At 41.2% G+C, this 21,626-nt stretch overlaps 1 protein-coding gene across 8 annotated transcripts in view; it reads left to right on the top strand.

Moving 5' to 3' along the window:
* The window catches only part of FHOD3 (formin homology 2 domain containing 3), a 523,370-nt gene that overhangs the window by 392,337 nt on the left and 109,407 nt on the right, over positions 1–21,626 (top strand). The gene's annotated exons all lie outside the window — the stretch shown is intronic.

The raw sequence follows: 21,626 nt of genomic DNA, 5'->3' as shown, positions 1-21,626 counted from the left end.
GGCCAAGAAGGTCCCTGGAGAAGGAAATGGCAACCTACTTCATCATTGTTGCCTGGGAAATCCCATGGAAAGAGGAGCCTGGTGGGCTACACTCCGTGGGGTCACAAACAGTTGGACACAAAATAAAAATCAAAGCTTAATTGTTAAAAAAAAAAAAAAAAAGAGTGCTTGTAAGTTTGGGAATTGTTTACCTTGTATAGTCATCCCAGCATTTTGACTTTCTGGAAGACTGTAAGCATAGATATTAGCAATAATACTTCCTTTAGAAATAAAATGGATAGTAAGGGATAAATAAATATTTAAAGTTGCAACTTTAAATTTTGTGTATTATTGTTTATATGGGCCTTTCATGTATGTAGTAGCATTTGAAAAGTGTGAAGGGGTGCACAGTTTGAAAGTGAAGCTTCTTCCTACCCCGTTATTTTTCCCCAAAACAAGGGCTCCTTGCAATTCCTTATGTGTACTTCCAGAGATATTTTATGTTAATGTCAGCATATATGTGTTTAATATAGCTTTACACAAATAGTAATACACTATACAAACTACTCTGCATTCTGCTTTTTTTTACTTAAAAATTTACCTTGGTTCTCTTTCCATTTTGTTGTCGTTCAGTCACTAACTCATGTCTGACTCTTTGCAACCCCATGGACTGCAGCATGCCAGGCTTCTCTGTCCTCCGCTGTCTCCCAGAGTTTGCTCAAAGTCACGTCCATTGAGTCAGTGATGCCATATAACCATCTCATCTTCTGCCGCCCTCTTCTCCTTTTGCATTCAGTCTTTCCCAGCATCAGGGACTTTCCCAGTGAGTCAGCTCTTCACATCCAGTGGCCAAAGTATTGTAGCTTGAGCTTCAGCATTAGCATCAGTCCTTCCAAAGAATACTCAGGGTTGATTTCCTTTAGAATTGACTGGTTTGATTTCTTTGCACTCCATGGAGTCCCAGGGACTCAAAGGTCTTCTCTAGCGCCACAGTTTGAAAGTGTCAGTTTTTCAGCCCTCAGCCTTCTTCATGGTCCAGATCTCACATGACTACTGGAATAACAAATGCTTTGACTATACATACTTTTGTTGGCAAAATCATGTCTCTGCTTTTGAATGTCTCTTTACAGCTGCTCCATTCTTTTTAATACTTTGTTCTCTGGGTGCTGTTTCATATACCCAGTCATGTAACGATAGGCCCTGATGATACTGCAGTGTGATTCTTATCTGAGTGTCCTTTTGCACATGTGTGATTCTCTCTAGGACGAATGCCTAGAAATAGATTTAGTAAGTCAAGTTTTTGTATTTCTTCAGTTTTGATTGGTTTTTGCCCAGTTGCTCTTGGTGAAGATTGCCCCAGTTTGGGTTCTCAGCTGCAATGTGTAAAAGACCCTGTGTTCCCAACCCCTCTGCCAAAGAGGCACCATTCAAGTTTTTAGCCATTGCTCTCTGAGCAGTGAAGAGTTGTATGTCATTAAAATGTAAATTTGTGTTTCCTGTTGTGACTGAGCATGATTTAGTATTTAAAGGCACCTCTCCTTTCCTGTGGATTTGTGCTTCATGATCACTGAGTTCTTTTTCTTACTGAGATGTCCAGGTTCTTTATAAACTCCAGTGGGTGTACCTATTACTTTGCTCAGTCATTGGTCTTTTTACAATATTTGTGTGCAGAACAATTTAAATTTTGGAATCATATTTATTAATCTTTTCTGTCTTCTGGCTTTTGTGTTCCTTGTGAGGACAGCTTTTTCTCCTATGGTGGAGGTGGTTTTGTTGCTAAGTCATGTCCTACTCTTATGACTCCATGGACTGCAGCCAGCTAGGCTCCTCTGTCCATGGGATTTCCCAGGCAAGAATACTGGAGTGGGTTGCCATTTCCTTCTCCAGGGGACCTTCTTGACCCAGGGATCAAACCTGTGTCTCCTGCATTGCAGGCAGATTCTTCACCAACTGAGCCACCAGGGAAGTCCCCTTTTCTCCCATGGTTTTTTCTAATTGTTGGATTGTTTGCCGAGTGGTATTCAGACAAGTGAAAAAATTGTAGCTACAGTTTTCTCCCATGGTTTCTTCTAATATTTTTGTAGCTACAGTTTTCACATGGAAATATTTTTTCTACCCGGGAAGTTATTTTGGCATATGGTGTGAGGCAGAGGTCAAAGTTACATTTTTTCACTTGTTTGAATACCATTTAGTGAACAGTCCTTTGTTTCCGTGTCGATTTGTTGTATACCAACAGCAATGCAGGCTTGTTTATATGTCTGTTCAAGGTGCTTCCATAGGAGCATCTCCCATCTCCTCCAGTGCCCATCTTCTCAGATGGATCAACCATTTGAGGCTGTCAGGAGCCCTCTTTCTTCCCCAGTCTTTGGAATATGACTATATCATCTGCTATCTTGAAACAGTTGTGCTGTTTTTGTCGTCTGTTGCTGTGGGGTTTTATATGGTGATTGCCCACACTGGAATAAAGAGCACAGGGATATTTGGGGGAGCTGGGACCAAGCAGTTAGGATGAGGGTGGGAGCCTGACGTGCTGAGTCAGAGCACTGCCTTGTGAGATCTCACGCCCTGTGACCCCTAGAATACCTGTCTCCAGCACTGATGTGGTAACTCCCCCCGCCCGGATGAAGGTCTCCTTTTCCATGCTTTGCCTGCCTACTTTCAGTTACTTTGGCTTTTGTAGTTCTCAGCTGCTTGCAAGCCTATCAAGCATTGCCCTGAGTATCATTGGCTGGTACCCGTGTCTCTCTCATCCTGATTTCCTCCTCCACGTGGACTGCTCTGTATGGGTGTCTGGGTGCTTCTGGCTTCCTGTTCTAGTCTGCTTTGACCTTTTATTATTTCTTGCCTTTGCTAGTATCTACATATGCCTTGAGCTTCTACTTGTCTGGTTTTCAAATCACTGATTTTTTCCAAATATATGATCCGTGTGTTTTTCTGGATCCCAAACACTTGCTGGCCATCTTCCATCACTTGGTCTACACAGTACTCTTCCAAATATTGTGTCAGTAGAGTTAAGAGCTCCATTGTCCAGTGGGCTTTTAAATTTTTATTTTTAATTTAAATTGATCAAAGTAGATGAAAAAAATCACTGAAAAAAATCCTGAATAGCACGTAAATGGAATAAAAGGCATTGCCTTTCTTTGTGATCACAGTTCATGGCATAGAGCCCACGAAGGCCAACAGCAGAAAAAGATACCCACACAGACAGATTCCCTACCATTCAAACCAAGAGGCAGTGAATCTGTGTGCTCCTGGCGCTGTGCACCAAACAGGCTTTCTGCTGGCCTGCTGCTAGGTCCTGATAGCAATCTTGGTGAACAAGGAGTTCCTGTAAGGCATAATGTGGTCTTGATTAAGTAATGGTGTTACATCCAAAGTGCGTGAGAGCAGAGGTACCCGTCAGTTAACAGAGGGAGTTTGCAGAAGGGTCTGGCTTCGTGATGGCTTCACCAGTGACTGTGGACATTAGGGGACCTAGGCTCTGGGTCAGCCCACGTGGGTTTTGGATCTGACTCCTTCTCACCCTTCCTACCGCCATAGATTTAGCCCAGGATCTGTGTCACACGTGGACTATGTATTGCAGTGATGTATGTCTCCTACACTTTCTGAAATACAGATCTGAGCAAGTGACATTTCCTGTTCGGCAACCTTGAGTGCCTCCCACCACTTATCAGCAAGCTCCACCTGAGTAGCATCATCTCTAGGATCTCTCACATTTGGATCCTGCATACACCTTGCAGCTTGGGCAGCCATCAGCACGCCCATCCTCACTGTACTTCAACCCCACAGAAATGCTGCCAGGCTCTCCCAAGGCCCCCTTCTTTCATATTTGCTCCGTCCTCTGGGCAGCCTCCTCCGCTGCTCATTCAGTTGCTTCCTTCTCATCCTCCAAGACCCAAGTAGATGACATCTGTCTGTAAAATCCTCTGACTTCCTCAGGAGGAATGAATTGTGACAGTTCTTATGGGTTCATGCACCTCAGTTTCAGCTCCCAGCCCTTTGAATAATTATGTGTTCATCCTTTTGTTTCTGAAGTGGGGTTCACAAATGTACCATGGTCTGCGTTAGTGAACCTGGGTTTCACAAAGCCATGGCATAAAGATGGTTCACCTTTCTGGACTGGGCATTTGATTAAAGAGTCAAGGAAAATCTTTAAGATAAGCAGGACTGGAGAATCCACATGTAAATTGTAAAGATAAAAGTGTTTGTTTTTGCACGGAAGCACTTTCTGCTTGTCCCATGTTCTGCGTCCCATGTCTGCATGTCCCACTTCTTTGTCAAATAACCAGGAGAACAAACACAGGAGCAGTTTTAACCTCTTACTTTCTTCCTTTGGAAAGTGAGATTAGAGTAGATTTTTACATTTTTATTTTATTTTTTGGACATTCTACATGGCTTGCAAGATCTCAGTTCCCTGACCAGCAATCAAACCCTGACCTCTAGCAGTAAGAACGCTAGGTCCTGACCCCTGGACTGTCAGGGAATTCCTAGGAATAGATATTTTGTTTATGTATTTATTGATATTTTTAAATTAGACAATTCTATAACCCTTGTTTACTTTAAGAGTGTCTATAGCAACCTTCCTACATGGTGTAACTCAGTTGGTAAAGAAACTGTTTGCAATGCAGGAGACCTGGGTTCAATTTCTGGGTCAGGAAGATCCCCTGGAGAAGGGTATGGCAACCCACTCCAGTATTCTTGCCTGGAGAGTCCCATGGACAGAGGAGTCTGGGAGGCTACAGTCCATGGGGTCACAAGAGTCAGACATGACTTAGCGACTAAACCATCACCATCACCATAGCAACCTTAAAAAGTATCAATATATATTGTACTTCTGTTGGGAAGCGAGAACATTCACTTGTGTGGAAGAGAGTAGGTGAGATCTGTAACATGCAAGTCCAAATATCACTCATCAAAACACTACAGATTGAATAGCTCCACCCATAGGGCTTAGACACTCAGGTGTCCCGTGCAGTCAGCTGAGCCCGGCACCACCTTCCCTGCTTGTGCCCCCTCTCCTAATGGGACAGGTCCTGACAGCCAGGTCTCCAGTTCTCATTGGCTACAGTGGTTTTGGACTGGCGTTGTGCACAGATCACAGAGTGAAAATGGGTAGGAAGGATAGGGAAGAATTCTCCTTCAGAAAATGTATTTCTGGGTCCCTGATTCCATTTCCCCCCTTCCCACAAAGCCAGGCCATGAGTGAGTAAGTTTTACTATTATAGTGGAAGAGACTGGGTTTCTAAGTTGATTTTAGAAAGTGTGTGTGTGCACACACATATATAGATAGAAATATTGATCAGTATCTAGATAGCTAGATAGAGATAGAAACACACACACTCTCTAGTCTTTGTACAATCCTAGCACAAAACCATGGGAGCCAGTGATAGCTGGAAACCTGTTTGGGCCTGTGAACACACGCAACACCCACCCACACACACACGCACTCTACATACTCATCCATTTCATTCAGCAAGTGTTTACCGGTGCTTAGAATGGGCCGTGTATGCTGACCTGGGAGTCCAACATCGACTGAATGAGACCCTGTCCCTGGCTTCATTGAGCTTATACCCTAGTGGCAGAAACAGAAGACAAGCAAATGGTCAGCAAATAAATATTGTGAAGAAAATGAACTTTCATTGAGGAAGTGGAGAAAGAGAGGCCATCAGGGTGGGGACACCAGCATGGGTCCTGTGTCCTCGTGACGGACACCTCTAGTAAGAGGTCTGGGAAACCGAGTCACCAACACAAGACAAATTGCACCTTGTCCCCCTCCACTGAGAGGGCAGAGCGTAGGAGGGAAGGTAACAAGGGAGATAAGAAAATAGAGTGATTGCACATCTTTCTTCAAGTCATGATCCTGGAATAGTTAGGAGACTGTGTTTGAAAGATACATATTCAGAGGAGAGGCGAGCATGCCGATGGGGGTGCAGGTGGGCGGTGAGGGGGTAAGTTGGCCTGGAGTGGAGAGGAAGGGAGAAGACCAAAAGGATGGGCCTCAGTTCAAGCCAGCATGGCCTGGAAACTGGGACATGGGAGGGGCTTGTGCAGTCAGTGCTTTTGGAAGCTGCCAGGAGAATGTGTTAATTGTGAAGCCAAATATAGGTGGATGTATGATGGAAAAGGACTGATCTCCTTCTGGCTAGAGGACTTACTTGGTCTTAGATGGGAGGGTGGGAAGTAAGACAGAAGGGGCAAGAACTGCTACATTCCTGGGCTCGGGGCCTGCAGAAGGGGCAGGAGGACAGGACAGAGCGTGACACCAGCCAGGCCGGGAGGATGGCGTCATCCTTTTTGCATGAGCCAGGACAGCCCGAGAGACAGCACAGGGCACCAGTCTCCACGCAGCCGCAGGCGCCCTCCTGTGGCCGGGAAGCTCAGACCTGCATTGAAGTGGTGTGTGACTGGTTGGGGAGGAGAGAGTGGAAGGAACCTTTAAAACCACATCCCCATCTTCGGTGACAGAATCCTGAAGGGTTGTAGCAGTGTTGATGAAGAAAAGTTACCTGTTTCTTAGGTCTGCCTTGAACTTGCTCATTTCATCATGAAAGCTGGGATATGGCCCTGAAGGTGTGAAGAGGGTTCTGATGTTTCCTTGTTTCAGGGCAAGCAAAATGACTTTTATAGCTGGGCACATCCCAGAGTTTCCTCTTGTCTATGATCATTAGTCTGGCTGAGCCCAGTTTAATAAGCAGGTTGTGACAACAGTCTCACCATTGCAGGAAACCATATTGCATCATTGAATTGCCATTTTATTATTACTATTGACCTCTAAGTCTTCATATTAAATCACCTACTTGTGAATTAAGTGATAGTTTCAAGTATCAATTTGTGAGGTTAGTTTGGGTTTTGTTAATATTTAACCAGAGATTATGATTTATTTTTGATATAAGAAATGTAACATATAAGATATAATAACTTTATATAAAATATATTAGATGTTATATAAGATAACATTATATAAGATATATAACATTGATATAATAAATGTAATATATAAGATTTGCTTATATAAAGCAAATATAAGATTTGCTTCTTATATGAAAAGATTTTACTCAACTCAAACTTACCAAAGGAGCATTTATTTTAAAACAGCATTTGCAGTATGATTGACATACAGAAAATTGCACATAAGTTTTGACATATGTTGGCCAGTGAAGCTATTACCACAATTGAGATAATGCTCAAATTTATTACTCTAAAGCATTTTCTCACACCCTTTTGTGATTATGACTGCCCTTCCCTATCCCCAAGCAACTACGGATGGTTTTCTGTCATTATAGATTAGTTTGCATTTCTGAGAATTTCATATAAATGTCATCATGCATTAAGTACCCTTGGAGAGGGTTTGGCCTTTTTCAGCTAGTGTAATTGGTTTGGGACTCCTCGGTTTTATTGCATGTTTCAGTAGTTAAGACCTTTTTATTTCTGAGTAGTACTCAATTGGATGATTGTACCACAATTTATGTTTGCCTCTTGATTGATACTTGGGTTCTTTTCAGTTTCAGCTATGAGTTGTTGTTGCTCAGTTGCTAAGTCATGTCCAACTCTCTGCGACCCCTGTGGACTACAGCACGCCTGGCTTCCCTATCCTTCACTATCTCCTGGAGCTTGCTCAAACTCATGTCCATTGAGTTAGTGATGCCATACAAATATCTCATCCTCTGTCACCCGCTTCTCCTCTTGCCATCAATCATTCCCAGCATCGGGGTCTTTTCCAATGAGTTGGCTCTTTGCATCAGGTGGCCAAGGTGTATTGGAGCTTTAGCTTCAGTACCAGTCTTTTCAGTGAATATTCAGGGTTGATTTCCTTTAGGATTGACTGGTTTGATTTCCTTGGCTGTGAATAGTTGTATACAAATCTTTGTATGGAAATTTGCTTTAATTTCTTCTGGATAAATAGAAATGGCTCAGTCATATGGTAGGTACATGTTTAGCTTCTTAAGTATTATTAAGTAAACTATCTTCCAAAATGGTTGTATACCAGAGTAATGCTGACCTCATAAAAGGAGAAGAAATATCTTTCCTTCCTTTTCAACTTTCTATAAAAGTTTGTGTAGAACTGTTATATCTGTCTTATGTATTTTTTAGAATTCACCAGGGAAACTATCTGAGAGTAGAGTTTTAAACTATACATTCAATACCTTTAGTAGATGCTTCAGTTCCGTTCAGTCGCTCGGTCGTGTCCGACTCTTTGCGACCCCATGAATCACAGCACGCCAGGCCTCCCTGTCCATCACCAACTCCCCGAGTTCACTCAGACTCAACGTCCATTGAGTCAGTGATGCCATCCAGCCATCTCATCCTCTGTCGTCCCCTTCTCCTCCTACCCCCAATCCCTCCCAGCATCAGAGTCTTTTCCAATGAGTCAACACTTCACATGAGATGGCCAAAGTACTGGAGTTTCAGCTTCAACATCAGTCCTCCCAGGACTGATCTCCTTTAGGATGGACTGGTTGGATCTCCTTGCAGTCCAAGGGACTCTCAAGAGTCTTCTCCAACACCACAGTTCAAAAGCATCAATTCTTTGGCACTCAGCTTTCTTCACAGTCCAACTCTCACATCCATACATGACCACAGGAAAAACCAAAGCCTTGACTAGATGGACATTTGTTGGCAAAGTAATGTCTCTTCTTTTTAATATGCTATCTAGGTTGGTCATAACTTTCCTTCCAAGGAGTGTCTTTTAATTTCATTTAATTGGCTGCAATCACCATCTGCAGTGATTTTGGAGCTCCCAAAAATAAAGTCTGACACTGTTTCCACTGTTTCCCCATCTATTTCCCATGAAGTGATGGGACCAGATGCCATGATCTTAGTTTTCTGAACGTTGAGTTTTAAGCCAACTCTCTCACTCTCCACTTTCACTTTCATCAAGATGCTTATCTGATATCAATTCATATCAAGTCATCTATTTCTTCTTGAGTGACCATTAGTAGTTTTTGTCTTTCAAGGGATTTTTCCCTTTCATCTAAGTTGTCAAGTTTATTGGTGTAAAGTTGCTCAAAACATTCCCTTATTCTTTTTTTTAACGATTATGTGTATTTATTTTTGACTGTGCTGGGTCTTCATTGCTGGGCAGGCTCTTCTCTAGTTGCAGCAAGCCAGGGCCACTCTCTGGTGTGGTGAGGGGTGAAGCCACTCTCTGGTGTGGCTTCTCATTGCGATGGCTTCTCTCGTCATAGTGCACAGGCTCCAGGTGCACAGGTTTCGGTACTTGCAGCACCTGGGCTCGTCAGTTGCAGCACAGGCTCAGTAGCCGTGGAACATGGGCTTAGTTGCTCTGAGTCATGTGGGATCTTCCTGGATAAGGGATCAAACCCTTTCTCCTGAATTGACAGGCGAATTTTTTACCACTGAGCCCACAAAGGAAGGCCTTATTATTCTTTTAAAAGCTGTAGAATCTGTAGTGAAGTCACCTCTTTCAGTCCTACAGTTTGTAATATTTGTCTTCTTTTTTTCTCTAAGCAATCTGGCTAGAGGTTTATTAATTTTATTGATTTCAAAGAATCAGCTTTTGGTGTTAGTTGTCAAATTTTTTTTTGTTTCATTGATTTCTACTCTATATACTTGTCTGCTTACTTTTGGTTAAATTTGTTCTTATTTTTCTAAATTGGAAGATGAGGCCATTGTTTTGAGATTTATTGCCTTTTCTAATATAGGCATTTACTGTTATAAATTTCCTTCTAAGTATTGCTTTAGCTGCATTCCACAAATTTTTAACAGGTTGTGTTTTTATTTTAACTTAGTTCAAAATGCTTTTTTAATTTCCCTTTTGATTTATCCTTTTTCCATAAATTTTTTCAGAGTATTTATTTAGCTTATAAATATTTGTGGATTTTCCGGGTCTTTGTTATTGATTTCTAATTTAATAAAAATGGGGACAGAGAACTTTTTTTTTTCTTTATTTGGAAGGAGCATGTATTTGTATGGGAGAGTATATTTTGTATGGCTTGAATCCTTTTAAATGTATAGAGCTTTATTTTATAGCCCAGAATATGGTCCATTGTTGCAAATGTTCTGTGTGCATTTGAAAAGAATATGTATCCTGATATTATTGGGTAGTATGTTTTATATGTTTTATATTTAAATTGGGTGGAATTAATTTTATATTTAAAGTGGGTTTTGTTTTGTTTTTGTAAACAGCATATTGTTGAGTCTTGCTTTTTTTTCTTGAATCTGACCACCTCTGCCTTTTAATGGGGATGTTTGAGCATTTATATATGATTATCAACTTATGATTGATAAATTATTATGCTTGCTTTAGACAATCTATTATCTTTTAAGCATATTTAAACAATGATAAATATGCTTTATGTTCACATATTTTATTTTTTTATTGTTTTTATTTCTTTGTATAGATCAAGGTGCCTATGTGATGTTATTTATCTTCTACTTGAAGGGTTTTCTTTAACATTTCTTGTACTGAAGATATTCTGATGATAAATTCCCTCTGTGTTTTGTACATCTGTAAAGGCCTTTATTTCCCCTTCAGTTTTTAAAGGTAAAGAATTATAGGTTGACAGGTTTTTTTCTTTCAGTGATTTAAAGATGTTTCTCTACTTTGTAGCTTTTATTGTTTCTGACAAATATTCTGCAATAGTTTTTGTACCTCTGCAAGCAATATGTCATTTTTCCTCTGGCTGCTTTTAAGATCCTCTCTTTTTTATTGGTTTTAAAATTTTGATTTTCATGTGACATAGTGTAGTTTTCTTCATTTTTAATTTTTTTTGTGCTTGAGTTTTGTTGAGATTCTTGGATCTGTGGGTTGTAATTTTATCAAAATGGGAAAATTTTCAGTGCTTATTTCTTTAAATTTGGGGGTACTTTTCACCTCTCCTTTCTTTTGATAACTTTAATTGCATATATATTGAGCAACTTGAAGCTTTACCAAAGTTTATGAGTGCTCTATTGATTTCTTTCAGTCTTTTTTCTCATTGTTCATTTTGAATAGTTTCTGTTTCTATGCAAGTTCATTATTTTTCCCTCAAGTGTCAAGCACCTTTTCAGCTGGATTTTTAAAAAATTGAAGCATAATTGACATACAGCATGGTATCAGTTTCAGGTGTACAACATAGAGGTTCGACATTTGTATACATTGCAAAAGGGTTGGCATCAAAAGTCTAGTATGGTCTGTCACTTTCAAATATGAAGTTCAGCATTACTGACTATAGTTATATTCCCAGGACTTATTCATTTTATATTTGGACGTTTTTATCTCTTAATACCCTTCCCCTATTTTGTCTAACCCCTCACCCTCCTCCTCTGGCAAAACCACCAATATGTTTACTTTATCTATGAGCTTGTTTAGTATGTTCGTTTGTTTTGTTATTTTTTTTTTTTTTTAGATTCTACAAATGAATGAAATCATATGATATCTGTCTTTCTGTATCTTATTTCATACTGTTCTTCTGTGTTATCACAAAAGCAAGATTTTATTGTTTTTGTGACTGAATAATGTCCCATTGTGTAACATACACCACGTATCCTCTATCCATTCATCCATCAGTGAACATTTAGATTTCTACATCTTGCCTATTGTAAATAATGATCAGAGAACACAGGGATGTATGTATCTTTTCAAATTAGTCTTTTTGTTTTCTTTGGATAAATATCTAGAAATGTAACTTTTGGGTCATATGGTGGTTCTGTTTTTAATTTTTTGGAGGAACATCCATACTCTTCCATAATGGCTGCAACAACTTATATTTTACCAACAGGGAATAGGGGTTCCCTTTCTCCACATTCTTGCCAACCCTTGTTATTGCCTGTCCTTTTGATAAGTCTTTCTGGCAGGTGTGAAATAATGTCTAACTGATGATTCGTGATATTGAGTATCCTTTCATGTGCCTGTGGTCCATCTTTATGTCTTTGTTGGAAAAAGTCTACTAGATTATCTGAACTGAGCTCTTTTTTTGTATCTTTCATGTCTGAACATGTTCATAGTTTGTTTAACTTCTTGTATCTGTGGCCTATAGTCATAATAACTTCTAATGTTTTAGTCTTCTAGTTCTACCATCTGTGTCATTTCTGAATTGTTTTCAGTTGATTGATTTTATTTCCTCTTTATGGGTATTTCTTAATAGATGCCACACCTTGTAAATTATCTCTCTCTCTCTCTCTCTTTTTTTTTTTGGATTCCTATAAACATTCTTCACCTTCATTCTACCGTGTAATTCAGAAAGTTTGATCCTCGCAGGCCTTGTATTTTAGCTATGTTTAATCCATATTTTACCACTGTTGAGGCAATGATCTTCTTACAACTTTAACTCATGCCACCTGACCCTTTGGCTTCTGCTTCTCCCTAGTGGCTCAAATGGTAAAGAATCCGCCTGCAATGTGGGAGACCCCACTCCAATATTCTTGCCTGGAGAATTTCATGGACAGAGGAGCCTGGTGGGCTATAGTCCATGGTGTTGCAAAGAGTTGGACATGACTGAGTGACTAACACTTTCACTTCCTCCCAACTACATATTCTTTTCCTATCTTCCAGTTGCAAGTCCTGGGCACATGACTATTATTAGCCTGACCTTCTACACCAGAAGCCTCACCCACCACTTGACTTTGAATGAACTGCCTTTGGGGAGGAATCCACTGTATTCACTCAGCTGTTGCCAGGGGCACAGAGTCCTACGCATAAGACATTATCTCAGCAGGTCATCATCATGTGTTTTTGCTTAGAGAATGGGCTGAGCATGTAGACACATGGAGACTAGTGTGTACAGTTGTATCTGACTTGCTACATCCTTGTTATTCAGCATCTAATTCATTCATCAGGTGACTCATCATGCATCTCTTCTAAGTGTCGGGAGACAAGGACAAATGAGAAAACAGGATCCAGCCTAGAAATTTAGACTGCAGGAGGAAATATAATAACATATGTGGAAATGATGAAGACCAAATTTAGGGTAGTGGTCATTTTTAGGAAAGAAATGGAAAAAAAATTTAAACTGATGCATGTACTGTGGCAAGTACTGCACAAATGGTACTTTACTAAGTACCCGTGGTGTGGGGAGGGGAGGAATATAGGTCAACATGAGGGCTCCAGCCTGACAGGCCTGTTTAAAAAGCTCAGCTCTGCTACATCCTGAACTTCTCTGTGCCTCTATTTTCTCATCTATAAAGGAGAGAATAATAGAGCTTAGTACAAGAAGTTGTATGGATTAAAAGAGCCATTTTGTGCAGAATAATTGGCACACTGTGTCGTCTCCATTCCCTCATTACAAACCGTATCTCGGTGCAGTCGAGTTCCTGCTCCAGACATCCCAGGAAGGGAGGCCTGAAACAGGTGGGATTTCTGGGGTAGTTCCTAGAGCCTTTTTCATCCAAGATTAAATATTGCAATTCCTCTTGCTCAGAGTATATCATCCGCTCCCTTGCAAAACCTCTCTGGCCTCTGGCCACCTGCATTCTTGCGTGGCTTCGCTTGGCTGCAGCTGCCTTGGGTGTAACTTAGATGACTTCAGCTTCCCAGGTGCATTCCTGGTGGCATGCAGCCCTCACCACAGACCCAGCTTGGAGCCATGACAGAAAGGTTCAGATCAAACCCACAGCCCACTGTAGCCCCTCACGCTGAGAACTGCCAGTGTTGTATTCCAGATCTGGCCTTGGAGACCACGGCTCAGACCTTCCTCTGTGTTTGTAGACTTTCTACTCCCAACATAAAGTGATGTTTCTTGAGTGCCTCCTGTGACCCATATGCTATTCTAAGCAGGTTCCTATGCACACTCATATAATATGGAGTATTATTATCTCCATTTTACAAGCAGGTAAACTGAGGCTCAGAGAGGTTAACTGACTGGCCATACTCAGGTTTTCTCAATCTAAAGCCCTGCATTTAATTCCTTCACATCACAGCTGGTCCCCAGGCTGGCCAAGATTAAACAGTGCAACAACTTCCAATCACTGTAGGCATTTTCCTGAAATATTTCATTTGAAAGGTAAAAATCTGTTAAGGATGCCTTTATAAAGAGAAAAATTCACCATACTAGCTTGAATTTTGGTATTTGGATATAGTTGTTTTTAGCAATGATTTGAGATATTCCCTTTGTGTGGTTTGAATACTTTCTAGCATTGATATTCCAGGTGAGCTTATTTCCACAGGTTTACAGAGCCAGAGTTCATACTCTCACATATTGGGAATATGTAGATAGAGGGAGACCTAGGGAAATTTAATTTATTAATATTATATATGTAACTCTTGGTTACTGCTGCTACTGCTGCTGCTGCTGCTGCTAAGTCTGTTCAGTCGTGTCTGACTTTGTGCGACCCTATAGACGGAAGCCCACCAGGCTCCCCTGTCCCTGGGATTCTCCAGGCAAGAGTACTGGAGTGGGTTGCCATTTCCTTCTCCAGTGCATGAAAGTGAAAAGTGAAAGGGAAGTCGCTCAGTCATATCCGACTCTTAGCGACCCCATGGACTACAGCCTACCAGGCTCCTCCATATATGGGATTTTCCAGGCAAGAGTACTGGAGTGGGGTGCCATTGCCTTCTCCGACTCTTGGTTCCTAGTATGACCAAAATGGCTTCTGTGCATCCGGGACAGATAAGCTCATGGGGCCCTTTGATCGTCCCTTCCAGCTTCAGGGATCTGTGTTAGGGCATCCAAGGGAATGGATTTCGAGTTATAGAAGGCATTGTGCTTCACTTTAGAAGAGGAACCAGTCTTCATTGCTTTGCCTTAGCATCTCACATCTTACTTCTGAAAGGAAAGAGCCTCCACGTGTTAACACGACCTGGTAGTACATTCACATGTCCTCTGGCCTCAGACCCAACATGAGGTCTTCCTTTGCAGGGTCTCAGTAGACAGGGGATCATCTGCATTTCCCTTCCTAAGAGGCACCCGGGGAAGAAATGATAGCATCCACTCAACAAGATGGAAGCAGTTTTATTTTCCCAAGTTCTAATACTGTTCTAATTTTAAACAAGGTCCAGTGTTCTCATCTGAAAGGAAATGATGTTAACGAATGATATAGAGAAGCTTCACTGTGAACTCATTAGTATAGCCACTAATGACCCATTATTAAGTTACCACGCATGAAGTTTTTCCTGGAACAAGCTGATATATTTAGAAGAACAAATTAAAGTCAGAAGCGCAAGGGGAAATGGCAAGGTTCTTATTTTGTTCCTTACCCAAGAACTTCTCTCTCCTCCCTCTGAAAAGAAAACTCAAGACCCGAAGCTGCTGGTCCTTGAGACCACCACACAGGGCAGGCTGAGAGCTGAGCTATTAATAGAATCAGATTCACCTAAAATAATAGTCCTGTGTAGTGCATGCGTGCTAAATTGCTTCAGTCTTGTCCGACTCTGTGTGACCCTATAGACTGTAGGCCACCATGCTCCTCTGTCCATGGCATTCTCCAGGCAAGAATAATGGAGTGGGTTGCCACGCACTCCTCCAGGGGATCTTCCCAACCCAGGGATCGAACCCACACCTCTTACGTCTAACCTGCATTGCAGGCCGGTTCTTTACCACTAGTGCCACCTGGGAAGCCCCAGTTCTATGTAGGGTACCTTATTTTTTGTTTCATTTTTTGTTTTCAAATTCTGTGATTGCACATAACTTTTAATGTTCAGCTAGCTTGGGGATTCAAAGATACTCGGGCTTCCCTGGTAGCTCAGATGGTAAAGAACCCACCTGTAATGAGGGAAACCTGGGTTCGATCCCTGAGTTGGGGAGATGCCCTGGAGGAGGGCATGGCAACCCACTCCAGTATTCTTGCCTGGAGAATCCCATGGACATAAGAGCCTGGTGGGCCACAGTTCATGGGGTTGCAAAGAGTCGGACATGACTGAGAAACTAAGCAGAGCATATTTTCATATGTTTTTATATTTTTTCTAAATATTCATGAATCCCTAAATAGTGTGTGGTTTTGCTCTGCTGCTGCTGCTAAGTTGCTTCAGTCGTGTCCGACTCTGTGCGACCCCATAGACGGCAGCCCACCAGGCTCCCCTGTCCCTGGGATTCTCCAGGCAAGAACACTGGAGTGGGTTGCCATTTCCTTTGCCAATGCATGAACGTGAAAAGTGAAAGTGAAGTCACTCAGGCGTGTCCGACTCCCAGCGACCCCATGGACTGCAGCCCTCCAGGCTCTTCCGTCTATGGGATTTTCCAGGCAAGAGTACTGGAGTGGGTTGCCATTGTCTTCTCCAGTGGTTTTGTTTTATGTGTATTTAAACTTCATAAAAATGATAACATTCTCTTCATGTTCTTCAAATTACTTGTCACTATCAATATACTATGCTTTTAAGAATCGTCCAAATTAGTCTATATCACTCTATTTCATTCATTTCTTCGGGTATAGAGTATTCCTTTGTATAAATACACTGTAATTTTATTTCGCTTTTCTACTTGTTGATATTTATGCTGTTTCAAGTTATTAGCTGTTAGTAGTACAAAGCAGTGTAGTATATTCTATTCTTGTACGTGTCTGTCATCTTTATACATGCAAAGGTGTAAAGGTGTACTTTGTAGTATAAACCTAGAAGTGGATTTTCTGGATTGTGGGATAAACACATCTCCAGATGTATTAAGCGTTTCTCTGAAAGGATTTTACGAGCTTACACTCCCAGACACAGTATATGGGGGTTCTTGTTGTCTTGTTTTGTGGCAGTGTATAGTGTCTTCTGGAGAAGGCAATGGCACCCCACTCCAGTACTCTTGCCTGGAAAATCCCATGGACGGAGGAGCCTGGAAGGCTGCAGTCCATGGGGTCACTAGGAGTCGGACACGACTGAGCGACTTCACTTTCACTTTTCACTTTCATGCATTGGAGAAGAAAATGGCAACCCACTTCAGTGTTCTTGCCTGGAGAATCCCAGGGACGGGGGAGCCTGGTGGGCTGCCATCTATGGGGTCGCACAGAGTCGGACACGACTGAAGCGACTTAGCAGCAGCACCAGCATAGTGTCTTCAGGCATGAATTTTTGTCAGTCTGCAGCCTGGAAGGTGTGAAACAGTATCTCACTGTGGGTTTAGCTTGCATCTCCTCTCCCTGAACTCTAGTGAAGATGAGTATCGTTCATGTATTTACTGGTGATTTCATTTTCTTCTTCAATAAAATGCCCACTGTCTTTTGCTCATTTTTTCTTTGCCTATTTTTCCAGTGGGCAGTTTGTCTTTTTCATATGGATTCAAAGGAGTTCTCTTTGTATTGCTTACTAATACTTTGTGGTCTGTATGTGTTACAATTAGCTTCTCCCAGGCTGCGGCTTCTCTCTATTCTTATGTGGTCTTTCAGTGTATGTAAATTTACTAATGTAACATGTGCATATGTATTAAAATTTCCCTTTTTGACTGCCCTTTTGGATTTCTGGTCTGAAAAAATTCTTTTCTATCCTAATATGTAGGTGTTGTAAAGTTTTGCTTTTTACATGTTTCACTTAAACTTCCCAGAATTTATTTTTGTGTTTGGCACAAGGAGGGGCTGCTGTATTTTTGTCTTACACGGCTAATAGTCGTCTCAGCACCATTTGTTAAATAGTCCGTTTTTTGGTTTCTTTATTTAGTTACTAAGTCCTGTCTGACTCTTTTGCGACCCCATGGATTATAGCCTGCCAGGCTCCTCTGTATATGGGATTTCCCAGGCAAGAATACTGGACCAGTTTGTCATTTCTTTCTCCAGGGGATCTTCCCCACCCAGGGATTGAACCTGTGTCTCCTGCTTTGGCAGGCACATTCTTTACCGCTGAGCCACAGGGGAAGCCCAAATAATCCGTTATGTTCCTACTAATCTGTAATGACATGTCTATCATGAATCAAGATACCATTTGCGTATGAATCTGTCATTCCATGTCTCTGTTCTTGCACCAAGACCACATTCACAATTAACCACTGTGGTTTTAGAATGGGCTTGATATCTAGTGGGGCCAGTGGTCCACTTTGTTCTTATTCAAAGTTGTCTTGGTCATCCTTGGATCTCAGTTCTTCCATAAACATTTTGGAGCCACCTTGTAATGTTCCATGAAAAATCCTTTTGGAATGTTGAATGAAATTGATTTGAAATTGTATAAGTTGAAAAAGAATTGTCATCTTGACTGTATTGAATCTTTCTATATGTGAATGTGATCTAGTTGTTTAGGTCATTTATTTATGTCTTTTACTAAGACATTATGTCTTTCTTATAATGAAGTAATTTGTAGTTACCATGTAGTTAACTTATTAATTGTTGCTGTTATATGAAAATACAATTAGTATTTGCACATTTTACATTGAGAAACCTTGTTGGGCTCTTATTAATTCTAATAACTTGTACGGTTTTTGGATTTTCTAAATAGATCATATTATCTGCAAATAATGACATTGTATTTCTTTCCCTTCCTTATGCTTTTACTTGTTTATCTTATCTTAGTGTGCTGGAAGACTACCAGAATAATATCAAATACAGGCAATTCTGGGAGTCTCCTATCATTTCTAATATTAAACTTAAATGCTTCAACATTAGGAATGATGCTTACCATAGTTTAAAAAATTTGTTTTTACTAAATACCCATTGTCAGGTTTAGAAAATTTTCTTCTATTTCTAAGAATAATGAGTTAATTCCATTCTGCTTTCCAGATTGTTGAGTTGACCACTCATTATGCTTTAGAAATATCCTAAACATTTTAATATATAGTCTTTTCATAAGTAGTCTTTTGATACATAGTCTTGATATAATACTCTTTGAATATTTTCTAATTTTCTGTATATTTTTTCTTTGACCTGAATTAATTAGAAACATTTAAAAACTTTACAATTATATGGATTTTTCAAATGTATCTTCTTGTTATTTATTTTTAACTCAATTGTATTGTGGTTAGGAAGGTAGCGCACATGAAAACCAACTCTTGTCATTCACTCATGAGCTTAAACTTTGTCGCAGGATTGACAGTCAGTTTTTAAATAGTTTCTGTGTATTTGAAAAGATTATGTTTTCTTTAATTTGGGGCAGGCCAGGTTTTATATATATATATATATATATATTCATCTGCTAAGTACAATTTATTAATCAGGTTGCTGCTGCTGCTGCTAAGTCGCTTCAGTCGTGTCTGACTCTGTGCGACCCCATAGATGGTAGCCCACCAGGCTCCCCCATCCCTGGCATTCTCCAGGCAAGAACACTGGAGTGGGTTGCCATTTCCTTCTCCAATGCATGAAAGTGAAAAGTGAAAGTGAAGTCGCTCAGTCGTGTCCGACTCTACGTGACCTCATGGACCGCAGCCCACCAGGCTCCTCTGCCCATGGGATTTTCCAGGCAAGAGGACTGGACTGGGGTGCCATTGCCTTCTCCAATTAATCAGATTAAGCAAGTCTATTTCACTCATAACAGTTTCTCTCAGTCACTGTGTGAGAGTCATAGGAAACCCCTTCACCTGATTGTGGATTAGATTTGGCTGCATATAACAGAAAGAGAAATATGTGATAGTAGCAAAAAGAAGATAGAAGTTATGTAAGACATAACTGTGTTTATATGGATGATAAAATTCTCTCTATGCCTAAGGATCCAAGTTGATGTATTAGATGCCTAGTAAGCCCAGACTGTAGGTGTTACTGAGCTTAGATCTGGGTCCTCACTGCTCAGAAATCAATACTCAAGATTCAAGTGCCAGTAGGAACAGAAAGGTTTCTTTAATCAGAAAGCCAGCATCCTGAGGAGAAGGCGGACTCATGTCCCCAAATCAACTCCAAAGATTTTTCTCAGCTGTGAAAAGATTATGGGGTCCATGGGGTCGCGAAGAGTCTGACATGACTGAGCAACTTGACTTTCACTTTTCACTTTCATGCATTGGAGAAGGAAATGGCAACCCACTCCAGTGTTCTTGCCTGGAGAATCCCAGGGACGGGGGAGCCTGGCGGGCTGCCGTCTATGGGGTCACACAGAGTCGGACACAACTGAAGCGACTTAGCAGCAGCAGCAGCAACCTGATTAATAACTTTTACCTAGCAGATATATATATATATATATAACCTGGTGCCCCAAATTAAAGGGGGGAGTGATCTCACTTAATCATTGAGATGTGTGCATGCTCAGTCACTTCAGTTGTGTCTGATTCTTTGTGACCCCGTGGACTGTTGCCTGCCAGGCTCCTCAGTCCATCGGATTCTCCGGGCAAGAATACTGGAGTGGGTTGCCATGTCCTTCTCTAGGGAATTTTCCCAAGCCAGGGATCAAACCCATGCCTCCTGCATTGCAGGCAGATTTCTTTACCGACTGAGCTAGCAGGGAAGCCTTAATCATTGAGACAGAGGTGCAGATTCATTGCCATCTCCCATTGCATGCAAGCTCATCAGCTCTTTGTGATCTTTCTTTAGATGCTATCTTGTTCTCACAATTTTTCATAGGATTACTGACAGGGAGACTGGGGAGAAGATATAGTCGTCTGTTAATTACTTATTCTTCATTTTTACTTCTTTGATCTAAAGAAGAAACCAACAGGAAGCAAGATACTGTGTGATCAAAAGGTTTGAAAAGTGTGCTTGGCACCAGTCAGAATGGCTGCTATCCAAAAGTCTACAAGCAATAAATGCTGGAGAGGCTGTGGAGAAAAGGGAACCCTCTTACACTGTTGATGGGAATGCAAACTAGTACAGCCACTATGGAGAACAGTGTGGAGATTCCTTAAAAAACTGGAAATAGAACTGCCTTATGACGCAGCAATCCCACTGCTGGGCATACACACTGAGGAAACCAGAATTGAAAGAGACACGTGTACCCCAGTGTTCATCGCAACACTGTTTATAATAGCCAGGACATGGAAGCAACTTAGATGTCCATCAGCAGATGAATGGATAAGAAAGCTGTGGTACACATACACAATGGAGTATTACTCAGCCATTAAAAAGAATACATTTGAATCAGTTCTAATGAGGTGGATGAAACTGGAGCCTATTATACAGAGTCAAGTCGGAAAGAAAAACACCAATACAGTATACTAATGCATATATATGGAATTTAGAAAGATGGTAACAATAACCCAGTATGCAAGACAGCAAAAGAGACACAGATGTATAGAACAGTCTTTTGGACTCTGTAGGAGAGGGAGAGGGTGGGGAGATTTGGGAGAATGGCATTGAAACATGTGTAATATCATATAAGAAACTAATCGCCAGTCCAGGTTCAATGCAGGATACAGGATGCTTGGGGCTGGTGCACTGGGACGATCCAGAGGGATGGTACGGGGAGGGAGGTGGGAGTGGGGGTCAGGATAGGGAACACGTGTACACCCATGGCGGATTCATGTTGATATATGGCAAAACCAATACAATATTGTAAAGTAATTAGCCTCCAATTAAAATAAATAAATTAAAAAAAAAAAAAAACAAGAAAGAAAAGTGTGCTCCGGCAGAGCCTGGGGGTGCCTGGTTTAAGGTTAGTTATAATATAGTTTTGCTAAAGTGACAAAACAAAGGGGGCCTCCTGCAGAGAGCTTTGTCCTGCTGAAAGCTGCTCACAGAGGCTTTGGTTACTCCCTCCTTGGAGCAACTGGGTATGGTGGTTTCTTCCCTCTGCTTCTCCTCCCACCTCTGATGGGTTGCCAGAGGTGACTCACCTTTTCTAGGGAGAACAGCTGTACGACTTATGGCAGAATGTGTGTGCTGCAATAGTCACATCTTTCTCCTGTGCTGAGGGACCTTGTGTTCCCCACGAGGCAGGCATATTCATCAAA

The sequence above is a fragment of the Bos mutus genome, chromosome 24 (assembly GCF_027580195.1).
Source record: "Bos mutus isolate GX-2022 chromosome 24, NWIPB_WYAK_1.1, whole genome shotgun sequence".
NCBI classification, from domain to species: domain Eukaryota; kingdom Metazoa; phylum Chordata; class Mammalia; order Artiodactyla; family Bovidae; genus Bos; species Bos mutus.
The sequence above is the reverse complement of the archived record's forward strand: the minus strand, read 5'-3'. Positions and strand labels throughout refer to the sequence as shown.